This window comes from Geotrypetes seraphini, chromosome 11 (assembly GCF_902459505.1).
Source record: "Geotrypetes seraphini chromosome 11, aGeoSer1.1, whole genome shotgun sequence".
Classification (NCBI taxonomy): Eukaryota; Metazoa; Chordata; class Amphibia; order Gymnophiona; family Dermophiidae; genus Geotrypetes; species Geotrypetes seraphini.
Genome location: NC_047094.1, coordinates 134,231,223 through 134,253,815, shown reverse-complemented (window position 1 = coordinate 134,253,815; position 22,593 = coordinate 134,231,223). Strand labels below are relative to the sequence as shown.

The 22,593-nt window shown below is 42.2% G+C and overlaps 1 protein-coding gene across 1 annotated transcript in view; it reads left to right on the top strand.

Moving 5' to 3' along the window:
• Window positions 1-1,444: 1,444 nt before the first annotated feature.
• The window catches only part of PTPRT (protein tyrosine phosphatase receptor type T), a 680,142-nt gene continuing 658,993 nt past the window's right edge, over window positions 1,445-22,593 (top strand). The window contains exon 1 of the mRNA XM_033963545.1: window positions 1,445-1,562. The gene's annotated coding sequence lies outside the window, so the exon portion shown is untranslated. The remainder of the gene's footprint in view (window positions 1,563-22,593) is intronic.

The window sequence follows — 22,593 nt, the reverse complement described above, 5'->3', positions numbered from 1 at the left end:
CACTTCTGCTATTGTATTGGAGGAGAGTATGGCACAGTGGTTCGAGCTACAGCCTCAGCACCCTGAGGTGGTGGGTTCAAACCCTGGGCTGCTCCTTGCGACCCTGGGCCAGTCACTTAATCCTCCACTGCCCCAGGTACATTAGACAGATTGTGAGCCCACAGGGGCAGATAGGGAAAATGCTCAAGTACCTGATTTGTAACCCGTTCTCAGCTCCCTTGTGAAGATGGGCAGAACAAAAATGGAATAAATAAATAATATCACGGAACAGCAGTAGATAAAGCATTTGAATGCAGTCGTATCTTGCATCATTCTGTCCTAAGCCTCGACATTTTCTTCACAAAAGAACAGTGGGGTGTTTGCTTTTAGCTGTCCATTAGTTCAATGTAGGCAGTTTTGCCAGCTGAGGTTCAGGTGGACGCAGGGGGCATTTGTATTGTGACTAAGTAGTTTGATGTTAAGAATGTGGATATATTAGTGAATTTTGGATATTATTATATCTCCATTTTTATATCAAGATTAAAAGTTTACCATGGAAACTATTCATATGTATGAAATGTGCCCTCAGAAATATATCCATCTTTGGCCTGATGGATATTAAAAGGCTTCTGAATCTAATTTGTAATAAACATACCGGTAGATTTGTGCGTAGCAAAATTGCTATTTAGTTGTCTCTTTAAAATTTCATTACCATTTATCTAAAGCAACATAAGGAAAAACCAAAATGTTTGTGCATCCTCTCACCTTGAAAAAATAAAGACTCATCCAGTCTTCCATACTTGCCTATCTGCCCCTTACCCCATCCATGCAATTAAATTGCAAGTGCTTTTCTCTCGCCACCGCTGAAATGATAGTAGCCAGCTCAAAGATGGTGCCCTTCAGAGCCAGCCCGATCACTAGAGAGGCTCAGTTTTGGGGGTGGAACCGATATGGCAGTCAAACTGCTTATGGAAGATGTCATGGCCAACAGGGAACCTTGAGCATCCGTAAATATTCAAGGCCCATCAGATTCCACCTGCTTCAAACTCTGTACTGAAGCTTATATATTGTCACAGGGAACCCCCCTGTGAAGGCAAAGGAATCCATGCAGTGCCCCAGAACTGATGAGCAAAGTATGGAATTGTCCCAGGAGAAAACAGTAGATAAACCTAAAATTCCTCCTAAGGCACTGCCAAGAAAGAAAATGCCTTTGCATAGAAGAAGGTAGAGACTCCTCATGCCTGTTTACCTTTAAACAGCAAATGAAAAGCAAGGTAACAGGACTACAAATCCCATCAGGCCAAGGGCAGAGAATTCCTAAAGCCAGGACTGGAACAGCTCCAGGGCCTAGCAAACCCAGAACTGGTTTGAGCCAGCTCAACATGTACCTGAGCTCAGAATTAGCCAGAACTAAGGGCACACCTGCACTCCAGCACAGGCAGTTAGCCACTGAGAGAGAAAAGGATGGGGCTCCTAGTTGCAGGTAGCCACACAGAAGGAACCCAGCAGGGAGAGAGAAGGGAACTAGACCTTCTCTGCCAGGAAACAGAAGTGTACCAGAGCCTTATACTCCAAAAGAGCAGGTAGGACCTCAAGATTGGGAGGATTTTGCTGAGTATTCATTCATAAATGAAAATGATATAGAAATGAAAGAGGATTTTTCATACGCTACTGACCCTGAATTAATGGAGTGGGGTTAAGGCACAGTAGGAAAAGTTTGGAGTTTATCAAAAGGAAATTGTTGGTGAAGGATTCCAGACTAGCCAGGCAGCCTCTGGCTGAAAGAGGTTGTTGTTTTTTTTTGGGCCATTTGTTGTGTGGAACTTGCAGGAAAAACTGCACAGCCTAAATCCAAGCAGGCCTGGGTTTTGTTTTTCTGTGATGTTGTTTGGGGCAGTGCATGAAAATTAGTTACCTAAGGCACTGCTGGCCACAAGACACTGGGGAACTCTTTATTCAAAATCTAGTGGGATCTTGGTTGGGATTTTTGTACACCAAAATCTACAGGGCGGGTACAGATCCCAACACTTCTGGGGTTATTTTGGCTACTAAAACCCCAAGGTGAACTTTTTTTTCCAGTGAAAGGACTTACAAGAAGTCATAGCAGAATCTGTTTGAACAAGTCAGGTGGAAAACAGTGGCTGGGCCGAGAAGGGCACCTGTGTGGCAGGTGTAGGCCTCAGAGCCTCAGGACTATTGGTTGCTTTGTATTTCTGTAACTCATTTATAAATTGCTACTAACTTGACTTAAATGCACCAAGTCTGGTGTGAAATAAAGGTTTATTTTTTGGCACCCAGTGACCCATACCTCACTTTCGCTCGGCCGAGGTCTGTGTGACTTAGGTTGTTTGCCCCTTGCCAATTCCAACAGGCCACGCCCGGTCACAATATTGAAGCTCATATAGTGCAACACTATCAATGAAACGTGTGCATCATATCTTCATTATAAAAGCTCATAAATAGTAGCCCATATATTGCATTGTATTGTAACTATTGTAACCTCATTATAGAAGCTCATAACACCATCACAAAGGCTCATGTAAACTGCTCTGAATTGACCACTCAGTCATTAGTAATGGTATAGAAACTCTCAATAAACAATACACTTCCTGTTGTATTTATGTATTCAATTTTCTATACCGTTCTCCCAGGAAAGCTCAGAACAGTTTACATTCAGGTACTCAAGCATTTTTCCCTGTCCTGGTGGGCTCACAATCTATCTAATGTACCTGGGGCAATGGGGGGATTAAGTGACTTGCCCAGGGTCACAAGGAGCAGCATGGGTTTGAACCCACAACCTCAGGGTGCTGAGGCTGTAGCTTTAACCACTGTAGAAATCGGGATGTAGTCAAAGTGAGCCAAGTCCAGGACAATCAAGCCATTGTGACATCACTGAAGTTGGCTCTTATTGGTGGAATGAGGCATTATGATGTCACAATAGCAGCTCTGGTCAGAGCCTATTTATTTATTCCGTTTTCTTTACCGTTTTCCCAGGGGAGCTCAGACTGATTTATATGAATTTTGCTCAGGTACTGAAGCATTTTTCCCTGTCTGTCCCAGTGGGCTCACAATGTACCTGGGTCAACGGGGGGATTAAGTGACTTGCCCAGGGTCACAAGGAGCAGCATGGGTTTGAACCCACAATCTCAGGGTGCTGAGGCTGTAGCTTTAACCACTGCGCCACTCTAGAAATCAGAATGTAGCAAAAGTGAGCTGAGTATAGGACAATGAAGCCATTGTGACATCACTGATGAGGTTGGCTCTTATTGGTGGAATGAGGCATTATGATGTCACAGTGCCAGCTCTGGTTATCAGAGGCTGACACTTTTCAAATTATTTATTTAATTTTCTATAATGTTCTCCCAGGGGTGCTCAGAACAGTGTACGTGAATTTATTCAGGTACTCACAATCTATCTAATGTACCTGGGGGGGGGGGGGGATTAAGTGACTTGCCCAGGGTCCCAGGGAGCAGTGTGGGTTTGAACCCACAACCTCAGGGTGCTGAGGCTGTAACTTTAACCACTGCCCTGCACAATCCTCCTCTTTTACTAAGGCGTACTAACTAAACGCTAACATGTCCATAGAATATAATGGCCACGTTAGCATTTAGCGTTTGCTAAATCGGCTAGCGCACCTTAGTAAAAGAACCCCAGTGTTATGCTGCTTGCCGTGATTAAGCACAATTCTATATATAGTGGAAGCCTTTTCTAGAATTTGCTAAGCACCATTCTGATACGCGTTGAGTTTATAGGCGCAATATATAGAATTTGGAGGTTAATGTATGCTAACTTGATTTAAGCTTAGTGTACACTAATGGAATTAGCTCATGTAAGTGTCCCCGTGGCTCATCTGCGTGCTAACTCCCCTCTTCTATGAAACCGCGCCGAATGGCCTGCGCTGCTCCCAACTCTCTTAAGAACTCGATGAGCAGTGCAGACCGTTCAACGCGACTCTCGGCGCTGAAAACCGTTAGCGCAGTTTCGTAGAAGAGGGGGTAAGTTTTAGTAAAAGAATCCCTTAATGTGTTAACCTGCTAATTGATAAATACAAGTTTAAATGTTGTAATGTGCATTATAAAAATGTTTTTTTATTAAACATATTTAAAAAAAAAAAAAAAAAAGCTGAAAATATTTCTGGAAATTTAGAAATAGGTCTGAAAATGACCCCAACACAAACAGAGAAATTTCTTTTGTGCATGTAAGTGCTAAGTTTATTAGTATATAATCATTTTAAAGTTGTTCTGTAAATCTTGAAGACTACTAAATATCCCCTATGGTGGAATATGGGCTGGAGAGGGCTTTGACAGCAACGCCAGTACTTAGAACCTAAGGATAGTATCAGACGTCCCAGAAATGCCAAAGAAAGACAATTTAATCATGAATTAATGAGTGTAACTGTTGGGCAGATTGCATGAACCATTCAGGTCTTGTCATTTACTAGGTTACTAAGGGGAGAGTGTGGTGCCGTGGTTAAAGCTACAGTCTCAGCACCCTGCAGTTATAGGTTCAAATCCTGGGCAAGTCACCCAATCCCCCCATTGCCCCAGGTGCAGTACACAGATTGTGAGCGCACCAGGATAGATAGGAAAAAATACTTCAGTACCTGAATAAATTCATGTAAACTATTCTGAGCTCCCCTGGGAGAACAGTATAGAAAATGGAATAAATAAATAGTGTGAAAAGTTTGTCTCTGATAACCAGAGCTGATATTGTGACATCATAATGCCTCATTCCACCAATAAGAGCCAACCTCATCAGTGATGTCACAATGGTTGATTGCCCTATTCTTGGCTCACTTTTACTTCATTTTGATTTTCAGAGTGGCGCAGTGGTTAGAGCTAAAGCCTCAGCACCCTGAGGTTGTGGGTTCAAATCCCATGCTGCTCCTTGTGACCCTGGGCAAGTCACCCAATCCCCCCATTGCCCCAGGTACATTAGATAGATTGTGAGCCCACCAAGACAGACAGGGAAAAATTCATGTAAATCGTTTTGAGCTCCTCTGGGAGAACAGTATAGAAAATGGAATAAATAAATAGTGTGAAAAGTTTCAATCTCTGATAACCAGAGCTGCTATTCTGACATCATAATGCCTCATTCCACCAATAAGAGCCAACCTCATCAGTGATGTCACAATGGTTGATTGCCCTAAACTTGGCTCACTTTTACTTCATTTTGATTTTCAGAGTGGCGCAGTGGTTAGAGCTAAAGCCTCAGCACCCTGAGGTTGTGGGTTCAAATCCCATGCTGCTCCTTGTGACCCTGGGCAAGTCACCCAATCCCCCCATTGCCCCAGGTACATTAGATAGATTGTAAGCCCACTGGGACTCTGAGCTCCCCCCAGAGCTGAGATTGTGACATCATAATGCCTCATTCCACCAATAGAAGCCAACCTCATCAGTGATGTCACAATGCTTTGATTGTCCTATACTTGGCTCTTTTTTGCTACATTTTTATTTCTAGGGTGGCACAGTGGTTAAAATTACAGCCTCGGCACCCTGAGGTTGTGGGTTCAAAGCCCACGCTGCTCCTTGTGACCCTGGGCAAGTCACCCAATCCCCCCATTGCCCCAGGTACATTAGATAGTGTGAGCCCACCAGGACAGACAGGGAAAAATTCATGTAAATCGTTCCTGGGAGAACGGTATAGAAAATTGAATAAATACCATGTTAAAATGCTTTGTTATTTTAACAGAATCGCCTCTTATGCTTGACTTAGTCAGCATGGACAGTCGTGCAGGAAAGAGAGTTGGTATCATCAGCAGGATGTTATATTTTTCATTTAAATGTTGGGAACGTCTCCCCAGAATTTCACCCATTCAGAGATACTTAAACGCTTGCACGGTTTTAAATTGCTCCTTTCAGTTTTTCCATCTAGAGCCTACCTGGAGATGGGTCCAGGCTGCAGAACAGTTAGTGGGATGCAATTAGCGTTTCAATTGATGCTAAACGAGAATTAAAGAGGAAGCAATTACGCCCGCGTTTAAAGAGCTAGTAAATTGTGCTAATTGGCTTCTACAGGTCTCAATTTTGTAAAATTTGAGCAGATGAAGACTCTGTATGGCAACCGAGGTGATCACTGAGGGGCACGATAATGACAAAAATCAGACGGAGGGTAAGGCACATGCCGGTTTCCCTCTGATTGTGTTTTGATGCTGTACAGTCGGAGCAGCTTGACTCTCTCTCTTTTTTGTAAATTTATTTTTAATTTACCTGCTGGTTATTTTTCCTCTTTTAACCATTTCTTATCGTGTGTCTCGGATGACGGGAAATTCCAAAACATGTCGTTGCCATCGTATGTCCCATACTAATAAACAACAACAAAAAAAGGGGATCCAAAAAAGGTCTGCAGAAAAAATCAGCCAGGAGCAACCAAAACAAAACTGCAGACTGTGAACAAGATGCAGGGAAATTTTAATATGACAAGAACACACTATATAAAACCCTTTTACCAATAAAGGGACCCGACACGGTCCGTGTTTCAGACAAACTGCTGTTGGCTTTTTTGGCGAACTTGATACACACAGGCATCCCGTCGAGATTCTTCATTTTTTTGTGGCATTTTTTAAACCCTCCTATTCTACCATGGACCCCTGACGAAGGTTTGTCCGAAACACGGACCGTGTCGGGTCCCTTTTTTGGTAAAAGGGTTTTATATATTGTGTTCTTGTCATATTAAAATTTCCCTGCATCTTGTACACAGTCTGCAGTTTTGTTTTGGTTGCTCCATACTAATAAAGAGCCAGGAACACAAAATATTTGAATTTACAGACTTATGGCTCGTTTACATTATGTTTACAATAGCCGTAAATGATAACGGGGAGTGATACAAAACCTTTGCTAAAATAATTACGATCAGAACCAGGGTAACGTAAAATGTATTACGAAAGGAAAAGGTTAAAAAATTGTATATGCGCCCCTTTCTTTTAGACAAATCAGAGATGCAAATTTTATAACAAGATGTGAAATCCATGCGGCAAGTATGGTTCGTGGACAAGTGAGCGCAAAATTGACTTGCCCTCACGTGTCTTGCGCGCAATTGTCCGTGCGCAGTTGTCTTGCACGCATTTGACTTGCCACCGGGAGCGTTATGTATTTATTGAAAAATTACCCCATGGAAAGTATGCTCCTGCTATTGATGTTTCCTAGCTTATTCTCCATATGCATTTTGGAAACCATTCTTCTAAATGTTAATCTCTTCTAGGCTCGCCCTGGCTTAGCCCAGGTAAATTCAGGGCTTAAATTGTAGCTTGGAGGGAAGTGGAGCTGGGAAAGGCTTGGGTGGGCCAGGATGAATAGCAACAGGAAAAGAGGGGTTGGATTAGGATAACATTCAGGTAAGAACATAAGATTTGCTGCTGCTGGGTCAGACCAGTGGTCCATCGTGCCCAGAAGTCCGCTCTCGCAGCGGCCCTTAAGTCAAAGACCAGTGCCCCATTTGAAGTCTAGCCTTACCTGCATATGTTCTGTTCCAGTAGGAACTTATCCAACCTTGACTTGAATCCCTGAAGGGTGTTTCCCCCTATAACAGCCTCCGGAAGAGCGTTCCAGATTTCTACCACTCTCTGGGTGAAGAAGAACTTCCTTACGCTTGTACGGAATCTATTCTCTTCTAACTTTAGCGAGTGTCCTCTTGTTCTCTTCACCTTGGAGAGGGTGGACAGTCTCTCTTTCTCTACTACCCTGGGAAGTTGAGCCTGGAAAGGACTGTTGGAAGGAGCTGACATTGTGAGACTGTTGAATACTTGACTGACTGAGGTAAGCCCAACTTATCATTCTGAGAATAAAGAAACTTCTTCCCCTAAGCCTGTGAGGGAACAGGCTCAAAAAGGTGTGTAAATAAAAGATTTTTCTTATACCTGCCACGAGTGTCTATGCAGGGTTCCAGGAAGGTCTGGATTGGACTCTGCTATAGCCGGCTGCAGGAATCTGAGCTAAGCTAATATTCTATAAAGCTTGCTTGATGCTAAATGACCTTTCTAGATTTGACGCCTAGCGCGGATCTTAAAAGTACCTAATTTTGTGTGCAATTTACAGAATCTGGCCTCAAGTCTTTCTCTTTACTGATGACCAAAATCCCCTCCATCCAAGGACTGTGAGCACAGCTCCAGCTGACCTAGAATTCAGAGGTCTTGACTTAAACTAATCTCCCTCTGCAAGGCAGTGCCCAGACACTGAGCCACTGGGCAGGTCCAAGATACAGTGTATTAATCTCAGTGAATAAAACCAGTTTGCTGGATATAGGTGTTGCCTTTCACTTCCATCGTGTTTCTAACAGATGCTCCACAAATGAGATTGGATAACCAGGTGAGTGAGGTTTCGGAACAAGCAAATACAAAATGATCCTTACGCTCTGGCAGAACTGATTTGCCATTTGACCGTTCACAGACGGCTGATGATTCATATTGGAAATGCATTTCTTGACCCCCCACTGATGAAGGCTAACTGGAGACAGCCGATGGAAGTTGTAATGAGGACTTCAATGGTTAAATCTCTAAACTCAAATTAGGCGTACGGTACCTCCTGACATGCTGATATTAATCAGAACTCTGAAACTACTTTATTTATAAAGAGAATTTCAGTGCAGGCAATTTTTTTTTGCCATCAAGACAAGCTGAGAGAAACATGAGGGAAGAAGACTGGTGTAACATTCATAAATTGAAAGGTTAATTTGAAATGCCCCAGAAATGGAAATTCCTTCGTTCACTATGATGCATTCACGCTATGTGCAGGTCACTGCACAGATTAGGAGTGAAAAATTCATTTTGGCTGCCAAAGAAGAGTAAACTGCTAACATCTTAGAGGATATTACGAGTATTATTAATAATCATTTGGGAATGATCAAGTTCCATTTTTAAGACATTTGTTATGGTTTTCAAAGCAATATGCAACATGTCATCTGTTTATCTAAGGTATGTATCAGAAGATTGTGACTGTACAACCGTTGTGTCTGTCACAGCAAAGTGCTCTGAATTCGCCCTCTTCAGGGGAAATGAAGAGGGTAATTTAATAGACCAATTGTACACATAAAACACTGATTTAACTCCCTTAAATATGCTCCTATGAAGCTAGGCTGTGCCTGGAAATATGTGTGATGCAATTCAGCTCAAATGTCCGAAAGGCGAGCAGAGCAAAAAACAGACCAAAGTAGTCCAAAATACAATATATTAAACACTGGCCAGGTTTCACCAGCTTCAATAGTGTCGACCAGTGTAATAAGCAGAATAGCACTTGGTCACTCTTCAATGAAGCTGGTTTTAAGAAAGGTTTGGATAAGTTCCTGGAGGAAAAGTCCATAGTCTGTTATTGAGAAAGACATGGGGGAAGCCACTGCTGATCCTGTATTGGTAGCATGGAATGTTGCTACTCCTTGGGTTTTGGCCAGGTACTAGTGACCTGGATTGGCCACCATGAGAACGGGCTACTGGGCTTGATGGACCATTGGTCTGACCCAGTAAGGCTATTCTTAGGTTCTTATGTAAGGTTCTGGACAAAATGTTTAAATGCAACGAAGATGAGACTTGTCCATACAGTCATTTTCTGGTAGCAATGCAGTTGAAGATCTTCTGCTCTGCTTAGAGGGAACAGTGCCCTTGCTGGGACAGTGATCATTTGAAGACCCTACCTGATTAGCGGAAAATGAAGCAACTATCCAGATAACCACAAGTTTTATTTGGACTGAGTTGATATTTGGAACTGTTGTTATAAACACGAGAAGTAGGGTTGGATATTTATCTTAAAGCATGCATTGTGAAAGTTTCCCCAAAATGTCTTTTTGAATGAGAATTTGGACATATATGACTGGTGGTGTGTTTTTTTTTTTGTTTTTTTTAACCAATTATTGGATAGTAATAACCAAAAAGTGGGTGACTGTTAAGGATGAGAATGTTGTTCCAAGGTCTTTTTTTTCCCTCCAGTGTACTGTATATTGTTTCTATATTACAGTTTTTGTTTGGAGTGGAAACCCTACAATCGAAACTTGAGCAGATAAATGCATTGATTTTCTGGAAATTGATATTACTCATTATTACTGTGTAATGCTGCCAAATTAGTTAGCCTCCCTAATTTACGATCATCTGTCTGTTAGTTCTCACGAGGCTGTGTTCTTTTTCCCTTCAAATCTTTGACAATTTCTATCCATCAGGATTCCTGATTCCTACCTGTTTGCTGCTGAATTTTTATTCTGTTGGACTCAATTAGCTCTTAATGCTGGAGGGTCAGGTAGATGGCAGACTGACGGATGATAAGAGCGCCCTCCAATGGAACAAAAATTCTAGCTGCAGGTGTCAGTTGTAGAGTAAGGGAGGGCAAGGGGGTGGATTGCCCCGGGCCCTGTCTTGGTGGGTGCACTGGTACCTCTCCGACTCTCATGCCATGCTCGCGTCCTCTCTCACCCCCCACCTCTTCATCAACATGAGCAACTTCTCTGGCCTGCTGCTCATGCTGGCCTCGCTCCCCCCTGAAATCAGTTCCTGGTCACAGGACCAGGACGTGACATCAGAGGGAAAGCCAATGCTGGCACAAGCAGCAGGTGCTGGTGATGATTTAAAGAGGTACAAGGAAGGGAGGGCATAAGTGTGGTGTGAAGAGGCGGGGAGGGTGCAGGGGGGTGCCACCTACTCTTTGCTATGCCACTGGCAGGTATTAACATTTATAGAGAAATAAAGACACTTTAAAAAAGAATCTAGGGCAGTGCTTACCAGACTTTTTCTGCTGTGAACCCATAGTTGAGGTCACAACAATCTTCAAATCCTGCTGAAGTGCATTAGAATGACATGTCTATGTGCTTTTGGGGTGGGTTGAGACCCAAATACAGTGCATGGGACTTGGGAAGCCCTGGTCTAGTGGTAAGTTGATGGTCATGGTTCGGAGTGAGGTAATTTTGAATCATGCTATCAAAACAGAGAGCAGTACCTAAAATCTTATCTAGGTGACATGTGAGGTCCAACACCTTTGCATCAGCCAGGCAAGTGACAAAACGGTCCTCACAGCTATCTATGTGCTGGTTAAAAGAGCCACTCTTACATCCTGAGCAGAAGCCCCTAGCAAAAAACACAACCTCAGTTCAAGAGGATATTGCATGCCCTGGAGAGCAGGTTCTGGCTACAGGATTGTTTCCCGCTTCACCAAAATGATGTTGACCTTTTAGGTGACCTCCGTCCTCTAGGCAGTACAGAGGCTGCAAGCTTGGAGGAGAGACCTTTCTACTATAGGTCTCCTTTATATACAGAACATAAGAATAGCCTTACTGGGTCAGACCAATGATCCATCAAGTCCAGTAACCTGTCCTCACGGTGGCCAATCCAGATCACTAGTACCTGGCCAAAACCCAAAGAGCAGCAACAGTCCATGCTACGGATCCAGGGCAAGCAGAGGCTTCCCCCTATGTCTTAATAACAAACTGTGGACTTTTCCTCCAGGAATTTGTCCAAACCTTTCTTAAAACCAGATACACTATCCGCTTTTACCACAACCTCGGTAATGCATTTCAGAGCTTAACTATTCTCTGAGTGAAAAAATATTTCCTTCTATTGGTTTTAAAAGTATTTCCCTGTAACTTCATTGAGTTTCCCCTAGTCTTTGTCATTTTTGACAGAGTGAAAAATCAATCCACTTGTACCCGTTCTACTCCACTCAGGATTTTGTAGACTTCAAGCATATCTCCCCTCAACCATCAATTTTCCAAACTGAAGAGCCCAAACCATTTTAGTCTTTCCTCAAATGAGAGGAGTTCCATCCCCTTTATCATCTTGGTTGCTCTTCTTTGAACCTTTTCTAGCGCCGCTATGTCTTTCATGAGATAAGGAGACCAGAATTGAGTGCAATACTCCAGGTGAGGTCGCACCATGGAACGATACAAAGGCATTATAATACAGTATCTCTCTTTCTGCCTCAGTGCCTCCAGGTCTGCTACTCTAGCTTCAAGAGATTGGACTTCATCTCCAAGAGCTACGAACTCTTTGCACCAAGTGCACACATGTGACCTCTCATCAACTGGAAAGCCATCATAGATGTGACAATGCAAAGACCAGATAGCACTCCTCTTGCCGCTAGACTGCTGTCTGCATCTTAGTATGGGTGCATTGGTTAGTTATGTAAATTTGCTAAGGTAGAAGGGATATTAAACTAACCCAAAGAGCCATAAGATTATTTGATATATTTTAAGCTTTTATTTAGTGTTTGCCTCCCATCAATCTGCAAATAAATTGTTGTTTTGGGCAAATCACTTGCTGATAAAAATACCCTGTAGTAACAAATCTCTCTTGTCTTCTTAATTAGGATAATTGATTATAAATTGGGAGATGTGCCTGTGGTGGGTTGGAAAAAAAAGTCAAATTGATGTAGATCTGTTAAGTATCTAATGCCTGGTTTTTTTGTTGTTTTTTTTAAAATTGCTCTAGGGTTCTAACAATTAAATTGAAAACTACGGGAAAAGAATGTTTGATTCCTTAACAAGCTACTAACTCATGTTGGCTTTTTTAATGGGATTAAAACAGATTTGTTTTCAATAATCCTACAAACTCTCTAATATTCCAAGCTTTAAGAAACCAAGGGGGCTATTTTAGAAGCTCTCTTCTTGTTTCGAACATCTGAAAACTAGCATTTAGATGTCTATATTGGATAGGCATTCAAATCTGAATTTTATAAAGTCAGGATATAGACATCAAAAACTGCAGTATGTCCATATGGCAAGGGAGCATGGTGTGGAAGTATTTTGGGTGGGATTATGGGAGGGATCATAATATGGACATTCAACTCATTCTCAGGGGAAGAGTGTCCACGTCTAAAATGATGCTCGCGATCCTACCCTTTTGGAGACGCACTAGTTGTTTTAACTAATCTGATGTGTTCTCTAATGCAATTTTTGATAGATCAAGGGCTTAAATAAATTTTTAAAAGTACCCCAATTGCTACTGAGTCTAAAGTCTTCTCCCTGAATCATCATCTCAGCTGCGGAAAGGGTAGGCATTTTGGAAGATCCTTTTCTCTTTCAGCGGGTACAAAACTCCTACGATCAAAGTATGGCTGGGAAACATTGCGTCATCAAAGTTGGTTGTTGTTTCCGTTACAACTTCTGCCTCTGCTTAAACAGACAGCGTGATCCAAGGTGAGTAACAGAATGGCAAATAAATTAGAGCTGCGTCTGCCACTTTCTGCAGCTAAGAGTCATTCGTGACTAAACACAGGTTGGCAATTTGCCATCATGCCAACCACTTATAGATAGTTAAATGTGCTGCAGTCTTGGAACAATAAATGAGTTACCAAAAATATTAACAGTATTTAACTTGCTAACTTTAACATTAAGATGTCTTCTCCTCCTCCACTTGAGATGCAGAAGATCATAGCGTATGATGATAAAGTAATATGCAAAATGCAGACTTAATCGTCATCTCTCTTTTGCCATTTTCAAGACAGACCATGGACGTTTGTCTGGCATTTACCTCTCTTCTCATCTACTGGAGTTACTGAATCCACTTCTGTCTTTGTCCATTTGTGGGACACAGAGTGTAGAAGTCTGTTCAACACTGGTCTTTGACCCAACTCCTGCCAAACATTATACCTCCTATAAATCGCAAAAGGGAATAAGACCCAAATGAATATATTGCTATATACATCTGTAGTGGAAACACAATAGTCCCAATGCACTTCTTGTTACTATATAAATATATCGGAGGATATTATCATTTTTATTAGTTTAAATGGAGGAAAAAGATCTCGGCAAAAGGGACAGACCACCGAAATTAACCATATAGCGGAATCATTGCCCCAGATCTACCTTCAATCATTGGCCAAAAAACCTCCAATGTCTGTGTCTTGGATAATATATAAACAGCACAGAGAAAACAACACTTATCTTAATTCCCTACAGAGTGTCTCCGTTTCACCAAACAGCTTCTTCAGGGGAAGACAGCAAACACAGTGGTAATATTTCTTGGCATGCTCAAAAGAAGCTGCATTTTCCCCGTGATGCCCGTTTTGAACAGGCCAAGAAATATTGCCACTGTGTCTGACGGAGACAGTTTTGCAGCCACTATCTTCCCCTGAAGAAGCCATTTGGTGAAACGGAGATGCTCCATTAAATACCTATGTGACATCAATGCACAAGAGGGCGTATGGGATGAAGGTGAAAGGGAGTAATCTAAAGAAATACTTCTTTGTGGAAAGGGTGGTATGTACATGGAATAGCCTCCCACAGGATATGGTAGAGATGATGATTTTAAGTTAATTCAAGAAAGCCTGTGACAAACAGAAAGGATCTACAAGGGCCATGGTGAGACCTCATCTGGAGTACTGTGTGCAATTCTGGAGGCCACATGACAGTAAAGATGTGCGCAGAATTGAATCGGTTCAGCGGACGGCCACCAGGATGATCTCGGGGTTCAAGGGTCTCTCGTACGAAGAGAGACGGAACAAATTGCAGCTTTACACTCTCGAGGAACGTAGGGAGAGGGGAGTCATGATCGAAACATTTAAGTGCCTCATGGGACGTGTCGAAGTGGAAGATGATATTTTCTTTCTCAAGGGACCCTCGGCCACAAGAGGGCACCCGCTCAAACTCAGGGGTGGAAAATTTCATGGCAACACCAGAAAGTATTTCTTCACAGAGAGAGTGGTTGATCATTGGAACAAGCTTCCAGTGCAGGTGATCGAGGCAGACAGCGTGCCAGACTTTAAGAATAAATGGGATACCCATGTGGGATCCCTACGAGGGTCAAGATAAGGAAATTGGGTCATTAGGGCATAGACAGGGGGTGGGTAAGCAGAGTGGGCAGACTTGATGGGCTGTAGCCCTTTTCTGCCGTCATCTTCTATGTTTCTATGATGGGTCATTTGGCCTTTATCTGCCATCATGTTTCTATAATCAGAAAGTTCTATGACATCACAATGCAGGTGTAAAGAGCCTTAGCCTATAGGAAGAGGAGATGCAAATGTTAAGAGCCTTAGCCAATAGGGAGAGGAGGAGAGAATGGCTGCTGCAGACACCAGAAAGTATTTCTTCACAGAGAGAGTGGTTGATCATTGGAACAAGCTTCCAGTGCAGGTGATCGAGGCAGACAGCATGCCAGACTTTAAGAATAAATGGGATACCCATGTGGGATCCCTACGAGGGTCAAGATAAGGAAATTGGGTCATTAGGGCATAGACAGGGGGTGGGTAAGCAGAGCGGGCAGACTTGATGGGCTCTAGCCCTTTTCTGCCGTCATCTTCTATGTTTCTATGGAAGAGGAAAGAATTGTTGAGTTGATTACGTTTGCATGGAAGGGCAGATTGGACAGGTTGCATGGCTTTATCTGCTGTCATGTTCTTTGCTTCTAGTTTCTAGGTGTTCAGAATATGGAGTTTAGCTTGTCTGTGGGGGTCCTGTGTGCAGACCTGGGAGCAGTTCTGGAAACGCTGCCCTGAAAGTTCTGGACTTCAGCCTCCTATCTAGAATCCAAAATTTGGCCTTTGGTCTCCTTCCTAGAATGGATTTATCCATATCGGTCATAAAACCAGGCCCACATGCTCCCCAAATATTTCCAAAATCAAGGACTGATATCTTATTCTAGAGGATGCTCAGTCTGCAGTCACCTCGAAATCTCTGTCGTCTTTAGAAAGTAAAGATAATTGCTAGCTTCTAATTACTGCACTTGTTGTCATTGCAAAATTACTTGGCCTATTCAACAGGCTTATGGTTATTAAATAAAATAACTCCTGCAGTGCATTTAGAGTAATTCGGTTGATACATCAGATAGAACTTAGAACAAAGAAAACGCTATTACAGTTTGGCAAGCTACCATTGGATAATCAAATGCTTTTTACCCATTGTATATACAAATAACAAAGGGAAACATTTCCTTTTAAGTTTTCCTCACTAGGGGAACAGAGTAGGCTCCATATGGACAAACATAGGAGAGGATACATTGTTTCTGGATCGGAATTAAACTGTTTCATCATATCTCCCCTCAGCCATTTCTTCTCCAGTATTCACACTAGTCAGAGGAGACGAGTCTCTCTCTCTTTCTCTCTCTCTTTCTCTCTTTCTTTCTCTCTTTTTCTCTCTCTTTCTTTCTCTTCTCTCTTTCTTTCTCTTTCTTTCTCTCTTTCTTTCTCTCTCTTTCTCTTTTTTTCTCATTTGTCTGGGGGGTTTTGTTTTTTTTTATCTCTTGGGTGCAGGTGAGGCTGTTCAGCATTTTCCAAGTTTATTTAAAATTTGTTATTCTGCCTATTCAGATTTCTAGGCGGAATACATTAATTTTTTGTTATTATTATTTTTTTTTTAAAGGGTGGGGTATTACATAAAATACAAATAATCAATTCAAGAACAAATTGAGGTAAACAGCCACACTGGAAACAAGAGGAAAGAGGCAGGAACTACATTAGAAATAGGAGAGAGACATATATGGGAAGCATGAGAGAAGGGGATCTAATATAATAATGAAAAGTTAATCTCGGAACGTCCTTAATACGATGGTTATAAACCGAAGGCGTCCTTAAATAAAAAGCCTCCGCTGAGGCAGACCAGAGGTCCATCTCACCCAGCGGTCCGCTCCTGATGGGCCGCCGTGGGGGGCCTCAGCGGAGGCAACTTCTTATGTTCTTAAGTTCTTAATTTTGATTTGAAATGAACTAAGAGATGTTTCTTCCCTTAAATGGATCAGTGCGGAATTAAGGGGGCGGTTACTGAAAAGATAGACGAACGCATAGTGTTGATACATCTTAAAGTTGGAACAGAAAACAAGCATTGGGAAGTTGATCTGAGGGATCTTGGCGGAGCGTACGGTGTAAGAAGTCTATTTGTAAATTCAGGAAGATTGGTTGCTCGAGTTTTAAAGGTTAATAACAGAATTTTAGAAGTGATTCTGTGTGCAACTGGGAGCCAGTGTGCTTTGATCAACCGTGGCGTTGCATGTTATGTATTGTATATGACCTCATATTTACTTGAAAATTTCAATTTTATTGTAAGTCGCATAGCTTTATAGGCAAGGCGTACAGTTCAAAAATAAATAATTATTTGGGTTTTAGAAGTGCATAAACCAGAATTTTTTTTTTTTCTCTACGTTTATATTGTACAATTCAGGTACAGTAACGGAAAATCTTTATTGAACTTCAATACAAGAGCCCCTTAGCAGGGAACTTCCCTTTGATATTGAGCTTGCCGGTTCATGAATGCAAAATATGGGTGAGAAGTACCTAAACTGTTCATCCTATATATGAGGAGTTATTTATTATCAGTATGGGCTAATATTGTTATCACGCATTATCTTACTACAGAAATCTCACTGTTATTAAATGACCCCCTAGAGATCATGCATCATGGCTCCCTAATGATGAATAGGTAAGAGCCTTACAAAGAAGGATAGACAAAAAAAAATATCAAATGTTAGCATTACTGGTAGCAGTTTGGCACAGAATATACTGGAGAGCCAGAGGGGTGGTTTTTTTTTTTTATTATTATTCATATTTTAAAGCTATTTTTGTAAATGCTTTGTTGAGTTACTCATGAATTTTTTTTCTTTAATGTTAACCATGATGTCTCCTGGGATTTAGCTAAAAATGGCTTATATTGCAATCTGTTTTCCCCAGTCAATGCATTTCAATAAATTAATGAACAGTAGCTGAATGCTGCACATGGAACTGCTTTTTTTTTTTTTTTTGTGGCTGTGATTTGTTTAAATTGATCTTGAAAGCTTCCGTCCTACTTACAACCACCGTGACGTAGCTCCATTGTCTTTCCAAGTGACACATCGTGATAGAAACACAATCTCCACAAGTTAATCATGCTTTTCATTCATTGCTATGGAACTCAAGAAGCGAAAGAATCCATTTGTAGATTATATCTTATCCTATTGTAGTGGAGTGGCCTGAGAGTTGGGGGAACTGGGTTCAATTCCCACTGTTGTTCTTTGTCTCTCTGGGCAAGTCACTTAACTCTCTCTTGCCTCAGGTTCAAAATAAGTATATAATATGTAATATAATATGTATATAATATGTAAACCATTTTAATTGTAATCACAAAAAGGCAGCCGTCCCCTTTCCCTTAGCAAGTTGAGAGGTTTAGAACATAAGAATAGCCTTACTGAGTCAGGCCAAAGGTCCAGCAAGTCCAGTAGCCTGTTTTCACAGTGGCCAATCCAGGTCCCTAGTACCTGTCCAAAACCCAAGGAATAGCAACATTCCAAACATAATCTCAGAGTAGCAAGATTCCAGAATTCCAAGGAATAGCAACATTCCATGCTACCATAGCTGACCAATTTCATTCATTCTACGAAAAATTATATACCTCGGGGGTTGCTCCCTCTGAGAGCGACTTTGATGAATTCTTTAGGGATTTGGTGCCTCCTTCTTATCCACCTAAACTGTATGCGGAGCTTAATAAACCCTTGTCAGCTTCTGATGTCAATATGGCCATTAGTGGACTCCGCACTGGTAAAGCTCCGGGAGGTGATGGTCTCCCCTTGGGTTTTTATAAAACCTTTCAAAACACCATGATTCCTTTGCTTTTACGGCTCTATACTGACTTCATGGAAAAGGGATCCAGTGGGGGAACTTTCGCTGAAGCAGATATTGTGGTATTTCCCAAACCCGGTCGTGATCCATTGCTACCCAAAAATTATAGACCAATATCCCTACTTAACTATGATTGTAAAATCTTTGCTAAGATTCTTGCAGATAGACTCGCCAAGGTTTTGCCATTACTTATACATCCCACCCAGTGTGGTTTTGTCAAGGGACGTCTTACAGCTGATAACTCTAGAGTATTCTGTCATGTGTTACAGGCCACCGGTAATGTCTCCATTCCTCAATGTGTGATGTCTCTTGATGCCGAAAAGGCTTTCGATTATGTGGAATGGAGATATTTATTTTACACCTTACATTGGTTCCAGCTGGGTGATGTCTTCATAGATATGGTGAGCCTTTTGTATTCCAATCCTAGGGCCAGATTGAATGTGGATGGACATTTTTCCTCTTATTTTTCACTATCTCGAGGTACTCATCAGGGGTGTCCCCTATCGCCCCTCCTGTTCAATCTGGCCCTAGAACCTTTGCTACGGCGACTAGATAACTCTGCTGCAATCCAGGGTATAATGGTGGGTCCCCAAGAGGTGCATCTATCTGCTTTTGTGGACGATGTGCTTCTCTATGTCTCCAATCCAGAAACCACCTTGCCGGCTGTGCTTACTCTGCTGTCGAAATTTGGTGCTCTATCTGGCTATACCATCAATTGGGACAAAACTGAGGTACTCCCTTTAAATACGTATTGTACTCAGGCGATGATATCTCACTTTGGCCTTACATGGTGTCCCCATGATATTAAATACCTGGGCATTCGTTTTTGTAGTTCCTGGCAGGACATGCTAGACTTGAATGTTACGCTTTTACTATCCAAAATTTCAAACTTTATGCTCTCAATGGTCCCCCTTGCATTTGACTTGGTGGGGGCGACTAGAATCCATACGCATGATGATGACTCCCCAAATTCTATACGTATTACAAATGCTTCCACTTCCTTTTCCACCTCTTTTTTTCAAAAAACTGGATAGGATTCTGGTAAGATTTCTTTGGAATGGGAAGCCATCTCGCATAGCACTGTCTACCCTCAAAAAGCCCTGGCACCTGGGTGGAGTGAATTTCTCTCACTTCTCTATATATGCCTTAGCGGCGTTGCTACGAGGAGTCAGTAAATGGTTTTTGCCCCCGGAAAGTCCTGAACTACCTTACTGGGGAAAGCTTGAGAGGGACTTGCTGACTCCCTACCCTCTTGATAAGATTTGCTTTTCCTCTGGGTCTCCATGTTTCAAAAAGTGGGTGATCCTCTCTGGTTCTCAGAAGGCACTTCTGCATCTAGGTCGGGAGCTGTAATATCCTTTATATTTATCTTTATACTCTCCTGTATGGGGGAACCCTCAAATCACTGTGGGCTCCCGCATGATCTATTGGTCTGTATGGATTGCCTGTGGGATATGGTCTATATGTGACCTATTGAGGTCGGGCACTTTGATGACATTTTCACAATTACAGTCCGTCTACGGACTACCCCCCACTCAATCGTATAGATATATACAGCTTAGACATAGCATATATGCTATTTTTGGGGCTGACTTGCGACGCCTTCATCGTAATCGAGAATCCCCTATCATTCCTCTGCTGTCAGCTTGGAGTAATAAGCCTCATGTCATGTCTATGATATATAATGTTTTCCGGACTGCGGGTCCGCTGACACTACTGCCTGTACAAAGACTGTGGGAAAGGGATTTATCTCTATCTATTTCCGAGAGTCAATGGACTCAGGTTTGGCGGCGCTGCAATAGACCCCTGCACTCGGCCTCTATTAGACAATCTCTGTTTTTTGTTCTGCATAAATCACTTTGGACTCCAATTAAACAACAACGAGCTGTATCCACTTCTTCCAGTGAGTGTTGGAGATGTTTTACGTCTACTGGAACTTTACAACATATGCTCTTTGAGTGTTCTTATGTTTCTGATTTTTGGATGGAGGTTGGTGATATTGTGAGCCATATTATCCCTACTCCTGCAGTACTGGCTTATGCTATGGTTATATTGCGCTCCGCAGTATTTGAACCTCCTCTTCCTCGTCCTATGGAGACCTTGTTTGACATTCTATGTGGACTGGCCATTAAAACTGTATTACTCAACTGGAAGAAATCACGTCCAGTGTCTACCTCTCAATGGTGGGCTATGGTTCTCTCTGCCTATAAGTACGAATCCAGAGTGGCTGAGTGCAGGGGTTCTCAAACAATCTTCCGAAATATATGGGCTCCATTGATATCCTATTGTGATTGTACCGCCTGACCTGACCTGAACTGTTCTTCTGCTATGTACCTTATATAGTAGTGTATACACCTGGTGTCATTGAGTCCTGGATAATATGTGTTTAAGTCATGCCTTCGAGTTTTAGCCAACATGTCGTACCTGATTATTCTTCTTGGAATGTTATGTGTGCTGCCCTGTGCTGTTATGTTTTTCTTTTTGTACATTGTGTTTCTTTTCTTTAATAAAAATCGATTGACTTAAAAAAAACATTCCATGCTACTGAGCCAGGACAAGCAGTGGCTCCCCCCCCCACCCCATGTCTCTCTCAATAACAGACTATGGACTTTTCCTCCAGGAACTTGTCCTAACCTTTTTTAAAACGAGCTACATTAACCGCTCTTACCACAACCTCTGGCAATGCGTTCCAGAGCTTAACTATTCTCTGAGTGAAAAAATATTTCCTCCTATTGGTTTTAAAAGTATTTCCCTGTAACATCATCGAGTGTCCCCTAGTCTTTGTAATTTTTGATGGAGTGAAAAATCGATCCATTTATAAGCTATGGGAGCTTTTAAGGGCATGTGGTCCTTCATTTGAGCCTGTGTAGTCCCAAAATCTCGTACTCTTAGTCATCTTTGGAGATCTGTTAGGCTACTCCAATAAATTATAGCATCTTTTCCCAGTCAACAGTGTATAAGTAGTGTAAATACATCAAAAGTGAGTTTGCGTAGAAAGAGCTTCATCAATGAGAAAAAAAAAAAAAAAAAAGTTGTATCACCTTTAAAAGCATGGAGGGGGATTTTTGATATGAAGCCTAAACTTGATTCAAAATGTCCAGAGTTGGACATCCAAAATATTGAGCCATAATCGAAAAGACATCCGGGAAGAAAGGATGTTTCGAAAATTAAGTAGATGTTTACAAAACATGCTCTCCTGGACGTCCAAGAGAATCAACTATACCACTCCTAAAATGTCTAGGTTAGGCATCCTATCAGTTTCCATTATACAGTTCTCAAGATGTTCAAAATAGAAGTCTCTTTGAAATGTCCCTAATTGAGGTCAAAATATTACCACAGTAGTAATAAGAAGTTCCTAACGTCCTGCTTAGCTCTATATAGCATTACACATGTAATGACGATTCTTTGTGGGTATAGTAAGGATTTGTGTGGGAGAGAGAGGGGAGGTGGTTAACTAGTGAAAAAGAGAGAGAGAGAGACAGAGAGTGCTAGTGTTAGAGGGAGCGACGGAGAAAGTGTGAGAGTGACAGCTAGAGAGACTGTGAGAGATACAGTGAGAAAGAGTGACCCCTCCCAGAGTGTGTGAGTGAGAGTGAAAGAGGGCGTGATGGGGGGAAAGAAGGGAACCCAATTGCTCCCCATGGGTGATGGAGGTTCTTGTGGAGCTGTGCCTGCATTATAGAAGGCATCTGAAGAGTACAATGACCGCAGACCCCCCTCCCCACAGTGTCTACCTGAAGGCCTGTTGATTTATCCGGAGCACCCTCCAGAGGTGAGTGTCAGCCGGTGGCCTCCACTGTCTAAGTTCTAGACACAGGCAGCCTGTGCTCCTTAGGACCTGAGGAGCTGCCTGGGGGTCCACATAACACCTATGGCCTCATAATATGAGGGACCACAATGATGTCAGTCCCTACTAGCCCCCAACCCTCCCTACAAACAGCCTGTCACTATTTGTCTAAGGCCATATATGGAGCACTGAAAAGCATGTCACAAACAACAATCATGTATTTGAAGCCAAGAAGGCCCATCACCTGACCCCATTCTCCACCAACTTGTGTCTTTAGGTGCTTCAGGATGCACAGGGACCTTGAAGCGCCGGTAAAAGCGGGTGCAGAGGAAGAACCCA